Source organism: Dendropsophus ebraccatus, chromosome 5 (genome assembly GCF_027789765.1).
Source record: "Dendropsophus ebraccatus isolate aDenEbr1 chromosome 5, aDenEbr1.pat, whole genome shotgun sequence".
Taxonomy (NCBI): domain Eukaryota; kingdom Metazoa; phylum Chordata; class Amphibia; order Anura; family Hylidae; genus Dendropsophus; species Dendropsophus ebraccatus.
Genome location: NC_091458.1, coordinates 68931822 through 68954082, shown reverse-complemented (window position 1 = coordinate 68954082; position 22261 = coordinate 68931822). Strand labels below are relative to the sequence as shown.

The following is a 22261-nucleotide window of genomic DNA, read 5'->3' as shown; positions in this document are numbered from 1 at the left end:
GCTTTCTTCCAGATCAGTTCTCTTGAAGTAAATGGAGCCAAATCGCAATTACAGACATAAAACCTGGGGACAGTAGCTGTGTTCTTCCTAGATAGCCCCTTTAATAGGGGATCCAAGGTAGAAATTGGATGTTGCCATGAAGTGTTGCAGCCTGCACAAGGATAGGCCTCGTTCAATGGGATAAATATGCCCCTGTGGAAGTATGCCCCAGTGATTCTGCACTTTAAGAAAACACTACAAAAATTGGAATTTTGCCCTCTCATAACTTCTGCGCACAGCTGGTACAATAATACTACAGTATATTGTAAATAGTTCACTGCCTTAAGATAGTGAAAGCATTGCTGTGTTGTAACATTACACATTCAGGAAGGTCGCTTGATATTTTAATCCTGTACCAGACTCATTAGAAGCTAAATAGAAGAAAATAGAATTTACAACACCAGACATCAACCTTTTAATGTGCACTCTGGCTTCACTAGACATTACACATGCAGGCAACATCAAGTTTAATGCTAGTTTTCAGCAATGCCACAGGACGATCTACATTCACTAAAGAAGGTCTTCTTTCTCCAACTGATGCTCCTCGGGCTTATTCTCCACACTGCAAAGGTCTCACCCATGCTGCATAAATTACAGCAAAAGTGCTTGTCTTTATAGGGTTGTAATAAGAAATGACATACGCATAAAAACAGGTTAAAGTCTTTATGTTTTGTTAAAATTCTTTAGGCAATATATACTCTGCAGGAAAACACATAAGGATTAAAGGGGTAGTGCGACGGTAAAAAAAATTATTCACAGAATAACACACATTACAAAGTTATACAACTTTGTAATGTATGTTATGTCTGTGAATGGCCCCCTTCCCCGTGTCCCACCAGCCCCACCCGTGTACCCGGAAGTGTAGTGCATTATACATACCTGATCCGTGCCGACACGCGGCCGAGCAGCTGATGACGCGGCCGGCACTCGGGAAGATCGAAGGTGTGCGGGCCGGCCGGCCGGCCGAAGATGACGTTTGGCACAAGATGGCGGACGCGTGTCGGCACGGATCAGGTATGTATAATGCACTACACGGGTGGGGGGGTGGTACACGGGGAAGGGGGCCATTCACAGACATAACATACATTACAAAGTTGTATAACTTTGTAATGTGTGTTATTCTGTGAATAATTTTTTACCGCCGCACTACCCCTTTAATAGACATCCACAGGATCCATGAACCCAATGTAACAGCTATATCACCAAAATCATCGGCCCTCTCCCCTCCCAGCAGTTACTTCTTACCTGCACATTCTGCGTCCCTTAAAGGGGTTATCCAGCGCTACAAAAACATGGCCACTTTTCCACCTCTCTTGCCTCCAGTTCAGGTGTGGTTTGCAATTAAGCTCCATTTACTTCAATGGAACAGAGTTCCAAACCCCACCCAATCTGGAGACAAGAGAGGGGAAAAAGAGGCCACTTTTTTGTAGTGCTGGATAACCCCTTTAAGGGACTACTGCATACCAGTCACTGGTAGTATGCCCCTAATCTCTATATCTTACCTTCTATACCAGGGGGTGTCAAACTGGCAGACTGGCAGCCCTCGTTGTTGTACAACTACAATTTTCATCATGCCAGGACAGGCAAAGCATTGGCTGTACAAACATGATGGGAATTGTAGTTATGAGAGCCACGGGAGAACATGTCAAGAACATTTCCTCAAGGTATACCTCCTATATATACACAACTATTTAGCCATACAGTGGCCCAATGTAAAAAAGATGTACAGCCATAAACCTTGTACTATACTTTTCTACAGTGGCCTGCTGTAGGAAGGTGTTTTTAGCCTCATTTTATCACATTCATAGATACCAGGATCTTTCCCATCACATATGCCAAACATGTTCACATGAATGTGGTGTGAACATTGCCTAAATATGATTTGACTCCATATTCAGCACTACCCCCAGACAGGACCCAGAGTAAATTTTACAAAAAGTTTATCATCATTTCCATTTTGCGCAAAAATTTCATTAACGTTTTCACTGTCAAAGCTCCTCTTCATCTGGAGATACATACCAGAGCAAGAAAGCAGCTCTGTGTTATATCACCGAGACAAACTAATCCCCGAATTAGCACAGCAAAAAACACAGCTACAGTAAATGTGACACATCTGAGGCTCCATATGCAACTGCTCTGTAATTCTTGCCTATTAACTCTTTATAACCAAACCACCTGAGAACAATAATAATAATAAATAATATTTATTTGTATAGCGCCAACAGATTCCAACAACAAAGCATAACCATAGTAATATACTAATAGCCAAAAGCTAATTGAAAAAATAATACTTTATCAGGGTAAAATCACACGTAGTATATCTGCTGTAGGTGAGTTCCGCTATTTACCTGTATATCCATATGCAAAATCCTGTATTGAACAGCATTCTAAATTTTAAAGTCCACCTCACATTGGAGAATCACATCAAAAATGACTATTAGCATGACCATATTAGCACAAACCATCAAGGCTTACACAGTAAATTCATGCAACTTGCAGCAGTGCAATGGCATATGGCTATATGCATATAGAGTATTCCAGCAGTAGTATGGGCGTCACCCACTGAGTAGTATTGCCAGCTCATCACAGAATCTACACAGTTACTACTGTGCAGTGTCAGCTTATTGTGTCCATGCATTTACTGTAAGTCATATAGTCCACCGTGGTACAGTATCACAGCAATCTATAGGAGGGGCGTTTCAACTGTGGAACAGTAGGGTATGCAGATATGTAGGGAAATTATAAATTGCAGCAGCCCACCTATGAAAAAATATGCTTACATAAGCATGTATCTTCCCATCTCTCCCTAATGCAGGAGACAGATTCTATAAAAAGATTTAAAGCCCAAATCCTTTAGCGAAGAAATACATGGAGAGAGAAGCCCTTAGCCAAGCACTTCTCCCTGCCTCTAGGAATCAAGACTCCAACCGATCAAAACATTTGCTATGTCTTTATGACGTCAAAAGCTTTTTGTTTCATGGTAATAATTTAAAGCAGGATGTGTTTCTCACTTGTCATAGAAAGCGATCAAAAGGGCACAGGGGTTTAGTGACAGGTAAAACACCCAATATGCATGTACTATGTGCTACATGAATCCCCTCTTCATTTACACTATATTTTGGTCAGTTTTTTTTTTTTATCCCAACCTGAAGTGGAACCAGCACTGTTAATAGAACCATTCGCACTTTTTCTGCACTGCACCCGCTTCTGGTTTTGGCAAAAATAATAAAATGAGGCTTTAGAACAATGCGGAAACATAGTGGAAGATTTATCAAACATGGTGTAAGGTGAAACTCACTCAGTTGCCTCTAGCAACCAATCAGATTCCACCTTTCATTCCTCACAGACTCTTTGGAAAATGAAAGGTGGAATCTGATTGGTTGCTAGGGGCAACTGAGCCGGTTTCACTTTACACCATGTTTGATAAATCTCATATATATATATATATATATATATATATATATATATATATATATATATATATATATATATATATATATATATGAAGAAGTATGGGGAAAAAGGCAGCACTTCAACAATTTTGGAGAAATATCAATGTGATACTTTATTCACCCATTATATATACATGCAACAGCTCATGAGCAGTGCAGAGACGCTGCATGTGTAAAGCAGGCGAATAAAATATCACATTGGATTTTCACTTGAATATTGGAATGCTATGTTCTTTACACATAGTGCTTCACACCACAGGGGTTTTTTCTAATTACAGCAAGTGCAACAGAAAGTTATAAAAAGAAGAGGTACGGATCTAGGAAACTTTGGAGTACAAGGTGTGTGGGCTTGGAGGGTAAACCCCCTATGAGTATAATATGTGCCAGAGCAGCAGAAAAGCAAGGCATGATAAGGAGAAGGCTGGTCCCAGGAACATAGGCTGCCTTCCCCTGTACACTAATGTCTTCAGACAGTTCCTGAGAGGAGAAGGCTGCTAAAGCTCATTTTTATTTTTCTAAGAAACAGAATATTTATGCACATGTGATTGTTTTCAGAACGATACGGGGAAAGTAAATATTTCCAACTCCAAGAGAACCCTCTATAAATCAATGTTCTATCAGAGTAACGCGCTCTCATTTTGCCCTAAGCCTCCAATGTTTCGCATGAACTATGCGTAATGCATTTGGTAAAACAGCAGTGTGTGCTTGTCACATTAAGGCTGAAAAATGCCCATTGCAACAGTATTTCAAAGGCACAGGAAGAAATGTGAAGTAATAAAATCCTCTAATCCTCTCTGGAAGTTGTATGGCAGTGTGAACACGGCGCCTGGACTACTTCTCCTTCAATCTCAAAATAAATGCAGGATGGAAATCAATAGGTGCAAGAATACAAATCTGAAAGAGATCCCCACGTAATAAACTAAGTGCTGCAAAGGATGAAATAGACGGCAGCAACAAAACACTGCATTAGGGAACATTCTGTCTGAATATTCAAATACCTCTAATACCAAATTAGAAGAATACGGAGGATACAAATGGTGCAGGCGAATGACAATAGTCACAAGGCAATTTTACCCTATTCATTTTTACGGTCTTTAAGCAAAGCTGCCTTGTAGAGTACAAGAGCCCTATAGAGCTGGAGGCTTCGTTCTATAGACGACGTGTCTTTTAAAGCATGGTGAATTACACCACACATGCAGTGACAAGGCCTTAGGAGCAGACAATGGCAAACATAACAATGGTATTCATCTGTAATAAAATCTTTGACATGTTCACTCATTTGTGCTACAGCTCATCTTTACTTCTTCCTTATCCTTCAATTCTATGAGATCTTAAGTAAATTGAAATAAAAGTTTTCAATACAACTAAAGGAAACTATCATAAAAAGGGAAGGAATGACCTTAGCTATAATTATATAATATGTGAATTGTAAATGCACTCGCAAGGGAAAGAATGCAGCACACTATCTACTCACGCCTGTCAATCCAGAATCTTTTCTACATGAGGCATGACTGAAGGCTTTGCCATTTCTCAGTGCTGAACTATTCTTTTCTAACCCCTATTACTACATTAAGATTAAGAAACCATATACTGTAAAGCCCCTATTACACGGGACCACATAGAGGAGCAAACGAGCAAAGTCAGTGCTCATTTGCTCCTCTTTCCCGCTCGCTGTGAACACTATTACAGCGCCGATTGGCTTTTACAGCACTGATTGGCTAATGGGGACCAACGGGAGTCGGGAGCCTCACACGCAGCCGCGGCACTGATCAGGTAACGTACAGTATGCTCCGGGCACAAGCTGCTTGGGTGGTTAAAGGGGCCGGGTTACATACTGGCAGCAGAATGAAAATTTTCCTGTGGGTATGTAACCCCATTCAACTTTACTGTACCAGGATTCACAGTGGATTTTGCTGCAAACTCGCAGTGTGAAATCCGCTGCAAATCCAGTACGTGTGAAGCTACCCTAAGTCCTGAAAAGAAGAGTAACATCAACATAGCAATATCCAATAACAAAGGTGGCTCTCATCAGTAAAATATTTCTTCCTTGTACTTCGTAAGGAACAAGCAAACGGTGTCTTTATAAATTACAAGAAAATGTACCCGACGCTGCCCGGGTATAGAGTGTCAGTGTGTTAATTAGATTTGTTCTAAGGTGCCCAGGAGGCCAAGCTAAAGGTATTGTTTCATCTGAGTTAATCAGTGGAATTAGTGTATACCTGTAGTGCATAGTTGGAGGGGTTCTGTATACCCACAATGTATAGTTTTTAGGGGTCTCGCATATCTGTAGTGCATAGTTGGGGGGGCTGTATACCTATAATGTATAGTTGAGGGAGGTCCTGTATACCTGCAGTGTACAGTTGGTGAAGGTCCTGTATACCTGTACTGTATAGTTCGGGGGTCCTGTATACCTGTAGTATATAGTTGGTGCTGTATACCTGTAATGTATAGTTGGTGAGGTCTTGTATACCTGTAGTATATAGTTCGGGGGTCCTGTATACCTGTAGTAAATAGTTTGAGGGTCCTGTATAACTATAGTATAGAGTTGGTGGAGGTCCTGTATACCTGTAGTGTATAGCTTGGGGTCCTATATACCTGTAGTATATAGCTGGTGGAGTTCCTGTATACCTGTAGTATATTTGGGGTCCTGTATACTTGTAGTATAGAGTTGGTGAAGGTGCTGTATACCTGTATTATAGAGTTGGTGTAGGTCCTGTATACCTGTAGTGTATGGTTTTGAGGTCCTGTATACCTGTAGTGTATAGTTTGGGGTCCTATATACCTGTAGTATATAGTTGGTGGAGTTCCTGTATACCTGTAGTGTAAAGTTTGGGGTCCTGTATACCTGTAGTATATAGTTTTGTGGAGGTCCCGTGCACCTGTAGTGTATAGTTTTGGGGTCCTGTATACCTGCAGGGTTGTATTTACCCATATAGCAGTGTTATTCAGTCACAGTGTGTCGGTATTGGTCATGTCTGGTATGGGGGTGTTATCCAGTCACAGTATGGCAGTATTGGTCAGGTCTGATATGATGGTGTTATCCAGTCACAGTATGGCGGTATTGGTCAGGTCTGGTATGACAGTGTTATCCAGTCACAGTATGGCGGTATTGGTCAGGTCTGGTATGACAGTGTTATCCAGTCACAGTATGGCGCTATTGGTCAGGTCTGGCAGTGTTATCCAGTCATAGTATGGCGGTATTGGTCAGGTCTGGTATGACAGTGTTATCCAGCACAGTATGGCGGTATTGGTCACGTCTGGTGTAGCAGTGTTACCCAGTCACAGTTTGGTATACCTGTTGTGCCCTGTATATACATGTACTGTATGGATGGAGTAGGGGGTCCTGTATATACATGTACTGTATGGATGGAGTAGGTGGTCCTGTATACTTGTACTGTATAGATGGAGTAGGGGGTCTACCAGTTATTACTGTGGATGTTGTGAGGCAGCTTTCCTAGCAACCATTGCTCCCTGTGAAAATGAAAGCAGTAATCCTATTGGTTGCTAAGGCTCCAACTGCCGTGTCTGCTGCAGCTAATTATATCACCTGTGTTTGCAGTGAGGAGATTTTCCCATTCATCTCTATGGGGCGCCTCTCTTTCCCCTCCCCTCCCCCTCCCCTCCTGTACATCTGGCGGGGACGGGACCTTCGCAATAACCTCCCCGGGCACCCAATGTATCTGTGTGCCAAATTTGGGGTCAAACGGTTCAGGCGTTTGGAAGTCTATAGAGGACAGACAGACAGACAGACAGACAGAAAGACAGACAGACTTTGATTTTTATGATATAGATATATAGCAGACTTTCAATAAAACAAACCAACTTTAAACTTGCCTATTCAGGGCTGAATAAAATAAACATTTGAAGTAATGGCCCTATTACACTGAACCAGTGCGGACTTCAATGGGCCGCCCGAAAAATCTAAAGGATTCTTCAGGCGGCCCCCCCCCCCGCTGCTCCCCACATGATGGAAATTTGCAAATGCCTTGGAATTAAGGACCCTATTACACGCATAGATATTTAAAAAATCTCTGGGCGTAATTAGCAACAAAAGGAATACAAGATGGAAGCTTAATTCAGCTGGTGGTTTTTCTGCAGTGTTTCATCTGCTCATCTAGACTGGCGACAAACACAGATTCCTGTAGATCGTTTGGATGAATCACCCACATTGTCTCTTATAACTGAATTCAATAAAAATTGCGAACTCACTGGTTCAGTGTTGAGGAAGGTACCGAACAATAATGGCCTCTCCTGATCAGACAACCTTGTAAATCTTTCCCTTTTTTACTGTTATTCTCTACATCATGTTTAACAACAAGTAGCAATGGTCACCATGAAGCAAAGGGTACAACCATGCAATGTTTTGATTGGTTATCAGTCATGTATGTGGACTGAGATAGGAGTAGAATGTTATTAGCAATTTTATCGGTTCTACAAGAAGTTCATAGCCACAAAGACCCTCCAGGCCAACTTATTTTTTCTTCTTTTCTTCCTTTCACTGTGTTAATATTTATTCAGCCTAAATACCTCCATCTACTTTTCGTGTTATTTGTTATATTGACAAAAGGTAATCACTGCCAGAGACTGTAAGCTAATTCTTCAATGGCTTTATAAATTCATTTAATGTTTCTATTACTCTGCCAAGAGCCACTTAACTAATATTCTAATGAAGAAATTTTCTCGGCAGCATTGTCCATGTTCCATTATACGTTGTAATAGTGATACTAAAAGATTTAACAGATTCATTGCAGGCTTTTAAATTGAAGGAAAAGTGGGAGGATTTATTAAAATGTATGGCCTAGCCTACTAAATTGTCCGATCTGTCACCTAGAAAATGCACCTGGGATTTGCATGGCAGTAAAATGAGGCTCTGGAATTGCAAACCGCCACATAGCAACGGCAATGGATGAATGAGTATTTCTGCAAATGTCACAGACATCCTTGATCATCTCTTACAGAAGTTCAGAATACTTAACCTAGACTTGCAGTAGACTTAACCATCTTACCATATGAGACATTAACATACTTTCCAGAAAAGCTGGCAATATATACCTCAAGAGGCCAGGAATTGAAAAATAAGGCAACTTTGTAGTAGGTGTTGGTGTTGCACTGCTGTTTTTTTCCCCTACAGTTCCTATACATTTAGTAGGTTATCAACAAGTGGATTACTTTTGGAAGAAAAACCATTATAAGATTATAGAGGGTTTGATGGGCAGCACGGTGGCTCAGTGGTTAGCACTGTAGCCTTGCAGCGCTGGGGTCCTCCAGGTACTCCGGTTTCCTCCCACACCCAAAACATACAGATAGGTGGATTTAGATTGTGAGCCTTAATGGGGACAGGAAGCAATAATTGGCAAAACAATGTAAAGTTCTGCGGAATCTGTGTGCGCTATACAAATAAAAGCACTATTATTATTTGAGGGCCATCTTTTATCTAGGAGATGGATCAGTTGGTACAAAAGCTGTGCAAACAAAACAATTTGTATTCACCCCTATTGCTCAGTTATTTTTCATTTTAGATGCAAAAGTAGAATGAAATGGTGGCAAAGGTGTGCATAGCTGTTAACACATACATACAGTATGTTTCATCATTATTTTTTCCCCAGAGCTAGTGAGTTGGGCAAGGATGACAGGGATAGGTAACCTTCAGCTCCATCAAAACTACAATTCCCATCATGCCTGGACAGCTAAAACTTTAATTCTCTCTGTACAGGCATGATGGGAATTGTAATTTTGCAACAGCTAGAGGTCCAGAGTTTTCCAATCCCTTGTCTATGAGAGAGAGGTAATCCTGCTGTACTATGTCTATATGCACACCATGAGAAGCAGCAGTAGAATAGAGGGTATTATAGAGCTGTGCTGAGCACTCTAAGCATGTACTCCAGCACAGGGGATATTTAATACGCTCAGAAAACTTATGTACAGTGGTACCTTGGTTAAGGAGTAACTTGGTTTAAGAGCTCTCTTGTTTTTCCAAAATTGTGATTTGGTTTAAGAGCACTGCTTCGGTTTAAGAGTTCCCTGAACTGGGTGGGAGCGCGAGTAGAGGAGGGACATGGTCTGCGGGGTCTACCGCACTGTACTCTAACCCAGGAAGTCTCCCTCACCTTCCAAATGATAGCAGATCCACTTCAGGCTGGGGCTTACATCAGAGGACAGGACTGTGGAGGTAATCTCTCCATAGCTGTAACCCCTCTCTTCCCGGACAGAGTGCTGCTATACTGTGCCCACATCTGTCCTGCTCATTATTTCATACTCCCTGCAGTCTCTGTCAGCCCTTGTGTTTCCCATCCTCTTCATTACTGTACAGTAACTTATAATATCACATATTTTGCTGTTGCTGAATGTTTTATTTGTTTTACATGTTATTCAGAATAATAAATCATTATTTTTGGGGTGTGGAACCAATTGTCTGCATTTCAATGATTTATGGGAAAATTTGCTTTGGTTTAAGAGTGGATTTGGATTACAAACACGGTCCCGGAACGAATTATGCTCGTAATCCAAGGCATCACTGTACACTCTTTTCTGTCTCTGGCTTTCTCCAGTCACCCTGGCTCTCATTGGCTTCTATGTGCAACATGTAACCTGATCCCTTTGTAAGCGGGTAGTGTGCTGTGTAAGAACAAGAAATAACTAAGCAGCTGCTCAGCCGCGATTGGCTCAGCCAAACTGTGCTCAGCCAATCGCGGCTGAGCAGCCGATGACGCGGCAGAGGGCGGCCGGCACTCAGGACGCTCGGAGGGATTCGGCCGGGCCGTCCGAAGACGACATCGCAGACTGAAGATCGGAGACGAGTCGGCATGTGACAGGTATGTATAGCACACCACACTTCGGGGTACACGGGTGGGGGGGGTGGGACACGGGGAAGGGGGCCATTCACAGACACAACATACATTACAAAGTTGTATAACTTTGTAATGTGTGTTATTCTGTGAATAATTGTTTACCGCCGCACTACGCCTTTAAGGTTTCGGAGGAGAGGGCAGAAGGGAGCCGGATTAGGAAAGATAAGATATATTATGAGGTTTACAAGGTTTCGAAAAGTACTAAACTATATAGTGCACTTTAAAACCACACAGCAGATCAACTTTATTTTAGAAGGATACACCCCAAACTGTACAATATAGGAGCATACAATGTCTATGAACAGATCTCTTGTTGTGAGGGTATTGGGTCTGTGGAATTTGCTGGCAATGTAACAAACAATGGATTAACAAATTAAGGGAAAAAATGTTGTTGTCTTTCCGACAAAGAGCCACATCAATCAGGCTGAACATCAAATTAGGATTCATGAATTAGACCAACAGAGTAGTTAATCCAGATTAGTTCTCAAAAGGAGAAAGTTCACTATCCTTAAGGATAAATACCACTTATATATATCTTTGAAAGTGCGTGAGGCAGAACACATTAATTCCCTCATTTGCCTGGCCACCCTCCCCAATGGTGTACCACTTCAAAAAGTTACTGGTCTTATAACTTTCAAAATTCTAAATCAACAGTAGATGTAAAATAAAGCAAGTTTGGAACTTACATTCTCTATTTTTTTGCTGTAAAACAAAGCTGTACTTACCAGAAATCCAGGTCCAGTCTCCTGAAGGCAGATTTTTAGTCTTGCTCTGGTTAAAAAAAAAAAAAAAAAAAAAAGAAGAAGAGAGACTAAACACATGGGGGGAGATTTAGCAAAGGGTGTAAAATTTAGACTGGTGCAAACTGCCCACAGCAACCAATCACAGCTCAGCTTTCCTTTCAGCACTGCCTAAAGCTGAGCTGTGATTGGTTGCTGTGGGTAGTTTGCATCAGTCTAAATTTTACACCCTTTGATAAATCTCTCCCCCCCCCCCCCCCCGTGTTTAGACTCTTAGAAAAAAAGTCAGAATACAGGAAGTGCTAAGTAAAAAAAAAAATGAATGTAAATTGCAAACTTGCTTCATATCACATATACTGTTGATTTGGGTTTTTTAAAGTTTAGGAACAACCTTCCTATTTAAAGTAACTAAGGGGTTCCAGCTCATTGACTACCTTGTTGTACCTCTGCTGTGATCTTGTTACAGGTTACATAAGATTTTAGATATTCATTTATAAAGCATTTCCTTTAAAGTTGACACGGCTTTCATTTGGTTGACTCAGTATATTAGATGTGCCATATAAATATGTTTTGAGCGACAACACTTGAAGAGCTGAGCTGGATGAGTAATGTCTGATACTTTGCTATTAACAAAGATGCAATCAATCAGCTCAATATTGCTGTACTTAAGACAAAGCGCTCTGACTCAACTGCACCACAGATATTTATTATAGGGCATTAGTACCTTACAAGACCACATTTCTTCATCATACATATAGCAACGTATACAATCTGGCATCTATCTATCTATCTATGCAAGACAGCATTACGTCCCTGACTCAGAACGTGTAAAATATGGACTGATGATCAAAGTGCTGTGAGTGACTCCTACATTTACCTTGAAGCCTTCAGAAAGAAGCGCACAAATAGAACCTAGACATAAATCAATTTTAATCCATAAATTATGAAATTCATTAACCATTCTGTTCACAAATACTCATCACATGAACATTCATTTGGATATTTGTACCATGTCACAGAAATATGAAGATATATATTACTAAAATAGACCACCTCAAATTGTACTAAAAACAAAGAAGTGTATGGCAGTATTTCACCCAGACACAAGACATTAAAGTGATACTGTCACCCCCTTACCTTATGTGCAGGTCTCAACACCATTCACGGGCTTAGATGTTGCACATTCAATATATACCTGTATACATATTGTCAGTGTTGTCTTTCTATTCCAAAATCGCCTCATTTTATCGGTTGACGCTGGCACCTAGGTGGTTCTTCATGGCAGTTAGGCTCTCTACCCACTAACTGCCACTGTCCATATAGGAGAGATTGAGCAAAACTGCCCTGAAGCCCCACCTAGGTGCCACTGTCCATATAGGAGTGATGGAACCCAACTGCCCTGAAGCCCCACCTAGGTGCCACTGTCCATATAGGAGTGATGGAACCCAACTGCTATGAAGCCCCACCTAGGTGCCACTGTCCATATAAGAGTGATGGAACCCAACTGCTATGAAGCCCCACCTAGGTGCCACTGTCCATATAGGGCTAAAAAAGTGGAAAGGGCGCCATAGGGTGATAACGTAAACAACAGATTGTAGGTTGAACAAGCTGATAATAAAACAGTGAAGAGAGAGGTAGTAGCCGTAGCAGCCAGGCTCCAAGGGTAGATCCCGAGATCCCAAGCCAGGAGATCAGGGAATGGAGAATGGTAGATGAAGTGTCGGATCCTCGGGGTAGGCGGGGACCACAGGAGCCAGAATGACGGCGCTTCACGGCTTCAGGTTTAATGAAGTAAAACGATGAATTTTAATGGTCTCATAAACAATGTGTTTCGAGGCATAAATTGCCCCTTTGTCAAGTAGGGCAATTTATGCCTCGAAACACGTTGTTTATGAGACCATTAAAATTCATCGTTTTACTTCATTAAACCTGAAGCCGTGAAGCGCCATCATTCTGGCTCCTTCATCTACCACTGTCCATATTGGAGTAATGGAAACCCAACTGCTGTGAAGCCTCACCTAGGTGCCACTGTCCATAGAGGAGAGATTGAGGCCAACTACCATGAAGCCCCACCTAGGTGACACTGTCCATAGAGGAGAGATGGCACCTACCTGCCATGAAGCCCCACCTAGGTGACACTGTCCATAGAGGAGAGATGGAGGCCAACTACCATGAAGCCCCACCTAGGTGACACTGTCCATAGAGGAGAGATGGAGGCCAACTACCATAAAGCCCCACCTAGGTGACACAGTCCATACAGGAGAGATGGAGGCCAACTACCATGAAGCCCCACCTAGGTGACACTGTCCATAGAGGAGAGATGGCACCTACCTGCCATGAAGCCCCACCTAGGTGACACTGTCCATAGAGGAGAGATGGAGGCCAACCACCATAAAGCCCCACCTAGGTGACACTGTCTATAGAGGAGAGATGGAGGCCAACTACCATGAAGCCCCACCTAGGTGACACTGTCCATAGAGGAGAGATGGCACCTACCTGCCATGAAGCCCCACCTAGGTGACACTGTCCATAGAGGAGAGATGGAGGCCAACTACCATGAAGCCCCACCTAGGTGACACTGTCCATAGAGGAGAGATGGAGGCCAACTACCATAAAGCCCCACCTAGGTGACACAGTCCATACAGGAGAGATGGAGGCCAACTACCATGAAGCCCCACCTAGGTGACACTGTCCATAGAGGAGAGATGGCACCTACCTGCCATGAAGCCCCACCTAGGTGACACTGTCCATAGAGGAGAGATGGAGGCCAACTACCATAAAGCCCCACCTAGGTGACACAGTCCATACAGGAGAGATGGATGCCAACTGCCATGTAGCCCCACCTAGGTGCCTCTATCTACTGATAAAATGAAGCTATTTTAGTGCAGAAAGAAGACACAGACAAGTATTATACAGGTATGTACAGTATCACATGTGCAGCATCTAGGCTTGTGGACGGTGGAGAGAATAGCACATAGAGTAAGGGGGTGACAGTATTGCTTTAGATTAATAAGAATACTGGGCTGACATCAGTATGCTGTTTTTTTTAAATCAATTTTCTTTGGTGGATATAAATGCAGCATGTTATATTGTGTATGTCGGACTATTCCAATTCCCATCTATGACTTGGCCGATTATCGGCCATTATGGCAGATAATTGCCTTATATAATAAAAGGCAACCATTAGCTGAAATGCACAATGTCGACTGATCATTGTCTTTTCAACATGTTGAAAGACTAACAACTATGATAGCAACGATCTACTGCAGATTGCTGCTGTCTTCTATGGGCTCTTTAGATCGTCTGGCAGCAAGCAGGGAACAAGGAGCAAGCAAGCACTGACCTGACAGGTTGCCGCTTGCTTGCTCCCAGGGCTGGCAGACAGCGGGAATCAAAAGCCAATCTCTTGGGTTCATACAAACAGACCTGTATTTGGTCCAGGCCTTTTCATTTAGTATGTGGACGGGACACCTATAAAGACTGCATTCTATGAGCCCCCACATCAGTAGTAATATAATTCCCAAAACATTAAGGGTACAAACCCACTTGACGTATTTGCTGCGTGAATCAGTCTTAAAAATAAGCAGGCAAAACACAGGTTGGCTTTATACAATTGTTCTGCGTTAAAATACGCAATTGCGTATTTTTGAAGCGTGAAGCTTGTTGTTAGCAAAGCATCAGTTGTTAACAACCTGTGCGAAAAATGCATGTAGCTTCACGCTTCAAAAATACACAATTGCGTATTTTAACAACTGATGCTTGCTAACAAGCTTCACGCTTCAAAAATACGCAATTGCGTATTTTAAAGCAGAACAATCGTATAAAGCCAACCTGCTTTTTGCCTGCTTATTTTTAAGACTGATTCACGCAGCAAATACGTCAAGTGGGTTTGTACCCTAAAAGGGGTTATCCAGCGCTACAAAAACAAGGGCACTTTTTCCCCTAGTGTTGTGTACATTTCAGGTGTGGTTTGCAATTAAGCTCCATTTACTTAAATGGAACAGAGTTTCAAAACCCCACCCAAACTGGAGACCACAGTAGGCGGAAAAATGCCATGTTTTTGTAGCGCTGGATAACCCCTTTAACACATCTATACACATTTGGCTCTATACTCCCCTATGAACAATATACCTTAGCTTTCTAGGGGTAATTATTTATATTTTTCTGAGAATCACTTTAAGGATCTGCTGTAAAGATAACCCTTACTGAATAAGATGTGAGATGTTTTAGAATAATCTCGATTACACGTTCTAAACCTACCTTACAGAGTCACACCTTCACAACCTAGGGACATAAATTATTAAATTTTTCCCATTCACCTCTACATTTTAGTTGCACACTAGGATGGAGGAGAATTTCAGCAAACATAAAGCATTTGAGCAAGAAACAAATAACTTGTGCTGCATTTACAGCTTCCTGTGTTCCAAGCCTCCCAGCCTGGTCAAGGCGAGCACACAAGGCAATAAAACATAGCAGCAGGCTGAGCATGCTAATAGCTGCAAGTGACAAGGACTTGCTGAATGTCACCACTTCATACTGTTCACTTTCTTATCTGGGTGACCTCTCCCTTCATGTAAGTCATGAAAAATATCTGAATTAACATCTCCGCTTAAGGGCCATTGCCACCAGGAAGGCCGTCTGGTTACATTTCTGTCGGAGCAGATGAGATTCCACTTTAAGCACGGTAAAGATTACCTTTTTAGAGAAAAGAGGCTTCCTAAAGCATTGGGGCGTGGGCCACTTTCATTAATATCAAACCAGCCTAAGCGGAAAGGACAGGCTGGGAGCATTGTAATGTTCACTATTTCACAATGATAACATTCATAATTGGTAGGAATAGAAGCAGTTACCGCTACGATTACAACATAAACTACATCACTTTAAACGCCCCATTGAAACAAGGTTAGCTTTCCTCAGACATCACTGCTCCTCCAGATGTAAACCCGTACAGGCTCTCTTTCGGTGCTGATGTAGTATTATGCCAGTCTACAATAACTGCAGTCATTCTGGCTCGCAAATTATTTCACTCCTTTTTTGCTGGCATAGTCTAGAAATGCAGAGATTACATTATTAACTTCCATATCATGTCTTCTATTTGACTACTGAGTAACGGAACAATATTGGAAATCTATCAAAATGTCTCACACTCCACAATTTCATAAGTTACATGATTTATAAAATTTACACAGATGAGTTCCCTACGGCGGCTTCAGAAGGACCTGCTGTCAGCTCTCCTGACATGTCTGTTTTAGGCTCGGTTCACACTGAGTTTTAGCCGTCTGTAAAAAGTATACATCAGGAGGAGACAGAAGAGCAGAATATGTTGCTGGCTCCAATGATGTAGCTCTTACCATATACAGTGTATATGGACAGTTATATCATCAGAGTTTCCCCAAAGAACCTGGGTAGTTCAGCTGTCAGTCTTCCTCTTTTCCAGAGTTTTTCGCAGAGAGTTGGGACTCCTGACATCCACCTGAAATGTTTAATGCAAATTGTGTGTTGGTTGGCTATTGGCTGTTCCACCACTTTGGGGGGAGGAGTTCAGAAGAAGGGGAAGACATTAACGGTATCGGTGCCTTAGGTCGCTCCACTGATAGTGACCATCAAAGGGATTGTACCATCATTAGAAGTTATCCCCTACCACAGAGAATGGATGGAGAAGGCCAAATGTGCATACCCCCCCCCCTTCAGTTCAATGGGAGAATCTGGGTCCCATTCTTGGGATTAAAGGGAACCAGTCACCGGGGACGCGGGCACAGAGTCCGCCCGACCCCCTGAATACTTACCCTTTCCGGCGAGTCCCGCTCCTGAAGCCAATCCTGGGATGAAGATACGAGCACCCGAAGACATGTGCGCACTGTATGCAAATTACCTGAGATGAGTCCGATGCCCATAGAGAATGAATGGAGCCGTCATTCTCTATGGGCATCATATTCATCTCTCCAGCGCGTGCGCACGGCTTCAGGCGCTGATATCTTCGTCCTGGGACCGGCTCCGGGAGGGGGACTCGCCGGAAAGGGCAAGTATCTGGGGGCTGCACCAGGGGGTTGGGCGGGCTCTGTGCCCGCGTCCGTGGTGACAGGTTCCCTTTAAGGGCCCCATGGTCAGCCAAACCTGCAACAAGGTAAATATGCCTTATTTTGTAGACAGAGGATAATTTCTAACAATCGGGAAACCCCTTCAATGAACAGTGAGCATCCACAGATATCCATTATAAGGACAATTTTGACAGATGTCATACTTTGTCATTTATAGGCCTAACAGTATTTGTTTAATGGCTATATTATATATATATATCTCCTTAAAAGGATGCAATATGGTAGTTTACCACCCAAAAGGGCACTCCTTTGGCCTCTGCATGTAAATGGGAAGCCTATGGACACCTTCAGCATATACAATGAAAGATTTCCAAACCTTCAGGATACATGAATACAACTAATACAAGAAGATACTTTTATTCCCCATGAAATAACAATTTTGGAGCATCTTTAGCCATCTGTGTTGTGTCATTTCTATGTTATTCCCCCGGGAAATGTGTTGGCACACTGAAAATAGGTTGACAACTGGGCATTACAGATTGCTACTATTAGCTTTGACTGGACACAGAGTGTGTAGGGTCACACCAGCTTGGCTAAGAGAGTGGTAACATCCAGCTGTCAATGTATTCATACATTTCTAGAAAGAGCCACATAGCATAATGCAGAATGCTAAGGTGTTACAGAAGTGCCATTTCATACATGTCAGGAGAGCTGACCGGTCCGCTTTAAGGCATCTCAGAAAATAATAGTGGTGAGAGATAAGGAGATGTGGATCCCACTGATGCACTGAATAAAGAGGTCACTTTTGATCAGATTGCACACATCTCTGTATAGGAAAGAGACAGCTTGGGCTCCATTGAGATTCAGTTTTCTTTAAACTTAATGACTTCTTGCTCATGTGCTTCTGAATCTCAACACGGCAAAGTACAGAAAGCAAGGTCAGCGAGGGCCTTAGAAATACAGAGAGCTTCAAAAACCTAAACTTCCAAAAAATGAACACATTACTAGAAAACAAAGAGGAAATGCATTAACCATAAAAAGAAATACCGGCACTATAAGCCTCCCTCTTCATTCTCAAACCGGCATCTGCTTCAATACAGATGAAACGTATTAACAAGGAAACCCTTCCTATGGTCACTTAATACCAGGAAACCGCACAAAAACTGCTGACTGCTCCTAAAGTGAACAGTCCTTTAATGAAACTACAAATGTGGGCTCCGCTCTTCCAGGTATATTTAGTCTTAATAATAGCCAGAGAGCAGAGGCTCAATGACATTTAGTTCTCTAGCAATGCTGGTGAAATTGGTCCTCAATAGCTATTCAGAAAGTACTGCCGAACATAATGTTAAAATAAGAAATTACAATTTCCTGCTTTATATTATATGAAAGAGTTTGATCATTCAACTAAATTCAGTTGATATATACTAATCAGCCATAATGTTAAAACATACTATGATGCAATATTATATACCCACCTTTCATGTCACCAAAGCAGGTCAACATTGAAACAACCTGCTTAAGGCTGGTCACTTAAAGGGGTTGTCCGGCGCTAAAAAATTATTCACAGAATAACACACATTACAAAGTTATACAACTTTGTATATGTTATGTCTGTGAATGGCCCCCTTCCCCGTGTCCCACCACCCCCACCCGTGTACCCGGAAGTGTGGTGCGCTATACATACCTGTCACGTGTCATCCACGGTCTCCGATCCTCAGCAGTGACGTCTTCTTCGGGCGGCCAGCGGATCTTCCCGAGTGCCGGCCGCCCTCTGCAGCGTCATCCGAAGCTCAGCCACGATTGGCTGAGCATAACTGTGCTCAGCCAATCGCAGCTTAGCAGCTGATGACGTGGCCGCGTCATCAGCCGCTCAGCCGCGATTGGCTGAGCACCGTTATGCTCAGCCAATCGCGGCTGAGCTTCGGATGACGCTGCAGAGGGCGGCCGGCACTCGGGAAGATCCGCTGGCCGTCCGAAGAAGACGTCACTGCTGAGGATCGGAGACCGTGGTCGGCACGTGACAGGTATGTATAGCGCACCACACTTCCAGGTACACGGGTGGGGGTGGTGGGACACGGGGAAGGGGGCCATTCACAGACATAACATACATTACAAAGTTGTATAACTTTGTAATGTGTGTTATTCTGTGAATAATTTTTTAGCGCCGGACAACCCCTTTAAGGCTGTTCACACAATGGTGAAATTGAGTGGATGCCTGCCATATAACAGTAAATAACTGCCATTATTTCAATATAACAGCCGCTGTTTTAAAATAACAGCAAATATTTGCCATTAAATGGCGGCCATCCACTCAATTTAAACATTGTGTGAACAGATCCTTTCTGTGTTTTCAATCCACTTCTGGTTTTGGTTGCAATATGAGGACCACAATACTGACTGAAATATACGTAGTGTGAACCCAGCCTTAGGGTGCGTTCACACATATAGGATCTGCAGCAGATTTGATGGTGCAGACTCAAAGCAAATCAAAGCCATCAAATCTGCTGCAGATCCTGTACGTGTGAACACACCCTAATAACATAGTATACTGTATGTCCCCTTCATTGCACCAGGAAAACTCAACATCCAGGCATGGACAAGAGCTCTGTAGGGGTCTTGTGGTATCAGACACTGAGACAAATCCTCAATCCCAGGCGTTCCAACCTTCAGAAAGAAAACACTACACAATACCTTTCTCCCACTTGAGGGGGTTGTGCTGTGTTGCTAGGTTGACAAAATTATGCACACACATAGTGGTCAGGGGCAAAGTCAATCCTTTAAAGACCTTCAGAGTGTCCCTGTTGTTAGAACTTTCAAAATCTAAATCAGCAGGGGATGTGAAATAAATTAAAAAAAAAAAAAAAAAAAAGATATTAATGTAAATTTCAAATATGCTTTATTTCCCATCCCTGTTGAATAAGATTTAGAAAGCTATAGTGACAGGTACAGTTTAAGTTGAGCGGTGCGGTGTCCATGAAACAAACCTGTTTTAAAGCACATTCCACATATGGCTGATCAGATTGAGTTTTGGGGAACTTGGGAGGCCTAGTCAACACCTTGAACGCTCTGTCATGTTCCTCACACCATGCATGAAAACATTCATGGGTTTTTACATTATATCTGATCTTCATAGTGTCAAAAAAATTGTGTTAACTATATTCAACACTCTGGCAAAGTAACATACCAGGGAATTGGGATGTGAAGCAAATGAGCAAATATAGACCATCCCCAGACAGCTAGTTAAAATATACAATGCTAAGCTACAGCAGGCGTGCTTCTTCTTCAGGTTGGCTCCAAGTTGTAAAGGGGCTTAAAGGAGAAGTCCCACAAAACTGAAAAAATGCAGACAGGCAAGGGGGGGGGGGGGGGGAGAATAAACACTGTAAACGTACCTCTCCTGGTGCCCAGTAGTGCTGCTCCTTGGACCCATTGACAGCCACCGGTGTCCTACAGCTCTTCTAGCTGCAACGTCATGTACCTGGCTGAGTGATTGCTTGCTCAGCCAATCAGTGACTGGGCTGGGACTGACTGGCTGAGTGGGCAATGTTGCAGTTGAAAGAGCTGGTACATGACATACCCGGTTTCCAGCAGAAGATGGCAGTCGGCAGCATCAACAGGACTAAGGAGCAGTGCAACCAAGGCACAACGAGGGGCAGGTTTAGTTGTATATTATTTTCTTGCACCCTCCAAGCCTGCCTGGTGTTTTTCATTATAGTAGGACTTTCTCTTTAAGAAGCGCAAGGAAACAGTGAATGTCAGGTTTCACTGGGCTTGACTGGCACCTATCTGCAGAGGACAGTGTATGACAAAGACTACAGTCAGACATAGATGAAAGGTCGATGCCAGAAGGGAGGGCACTTGCTTTAAAAACGCCCGGCAGACTCCTGACAATCTTCATGCTGCACAGAAATTTTTGAGTGCTTTTTCTAAGCTATATTGTATGGATGTTCAAAAAGGTCTCAATAAATCTATAGAAAGGTGAAAGCAGTTTATGGGGGACAACAGATACATAGCTCCCTTCCCACTCTTATAGTATGTTCACACTTAGGAATACGCAAATAAATTTCAAGCACGGCAGGTCAATTCTTTGTGCGGACGGCAGATTGAGTTTGAGAAATTCATTGAGTCAATGGGACAGGCAGAACATCAAGCAGAGGCCGCACATAGCCACTGGAAATTTCTGCACATATTTTATAGTGTGAACAAAACCCTTACAAAGCACAACTCCTGCTTCTTATGAGATTTCCATTCCTAGTACTCCTACTAAACTCCAGACATCTAAAAGCATTTCTGCCAATTTTACATCCTGCAGAGCATAACTGCGCACTATAATCTTCCAATACTGTGAAGAGCAACATGAGGATGAAAAAAAAAATTAAATGAATAAGTAAATGAACAGAAGAGCTTACATCATCTTCTCTTTTCAAGCATATTCCAGAAACAAAGAAAAGTGAAACCTCTGCAAAGGCAAAACCCCTTGTCAGCGGATGGCAGTGACAGGAAAGTTATGTTCTTCCTCCAGTTGGTCGATGAGTGGATTGATAATCAGTGTAACAAGAAGCGATGGCAGTCTGCGAGCCCCTGCTCTCCTGTATTAGGTGATGATTACGGGCCAGCTCTCCTCTCTCTTTCCAGATTGATCAGTAGAGTAAATGGCAGCAGCACCGCATAGATGTACGGTCTGTCTTATGTCATTGTGACACAGATGAGCTCATGTGTTCAACCTAAAAATAGCATTATGACTTCATGTTTCGCATCTTCTCTGCTGAGCACAAATCTGCTCAGAATGAAAGCATTCAGCCCCCATTTACTACATTAGTGCCAGCATGAAAAAAGCAGTGTCACATTTCAAGGGAAAATAAAGCAAGTAAATGCAGTCAAAAAAAACCTGTGACATGCAACAGCAGCCACCTTCATAATCTTGCTGCTTTACATGCTAGTCTGCCTTCCTTCTTATTCTGACAATTTAGGCACCAGACTTTTGCGGCTTCTTGAAAGTCAGTGTTACAAGTAAGTGAGTGCCGCAAACTTTCCTGAGGACTGAAGCTTAGCATCCTATATGGCCAATTCCAGGCTACTGCTTGGCAATCCAGTTGAAATTTCATTATGTCAGAATAACACTTTTCTTGAGAGATATCACTAGA

General features: G+C 42.5%; 1 protein-coding gene across 7 annotated transcripts in view; it reads right to left on the bottom strand.

The window, feature by feature from the left end:
• The window catches only part of ENOX1 (ecto-NOX disulfide-thiol exchanger 1), a 454877-nt gene that overhangs the window by 297806 nt on the left and 134810 nt on the right, over nt 1-22261 (bottom strand). The window contains exon 1 of one of the 7 annotated variants that reach the window (XM_069970549.1): nt 21527-21586. The exons of the other annotated variants lie outside the window; for them this stretch is intronic. The gene's annotated coding sequence lies outside the window, so the exon portion shown is untranslated. Of the gene's footprint in view, nt 1-21526; nt 21587-22261 lie in introns of those variants that run through there. 7 annotated transcript variants of the gene reach the window in all.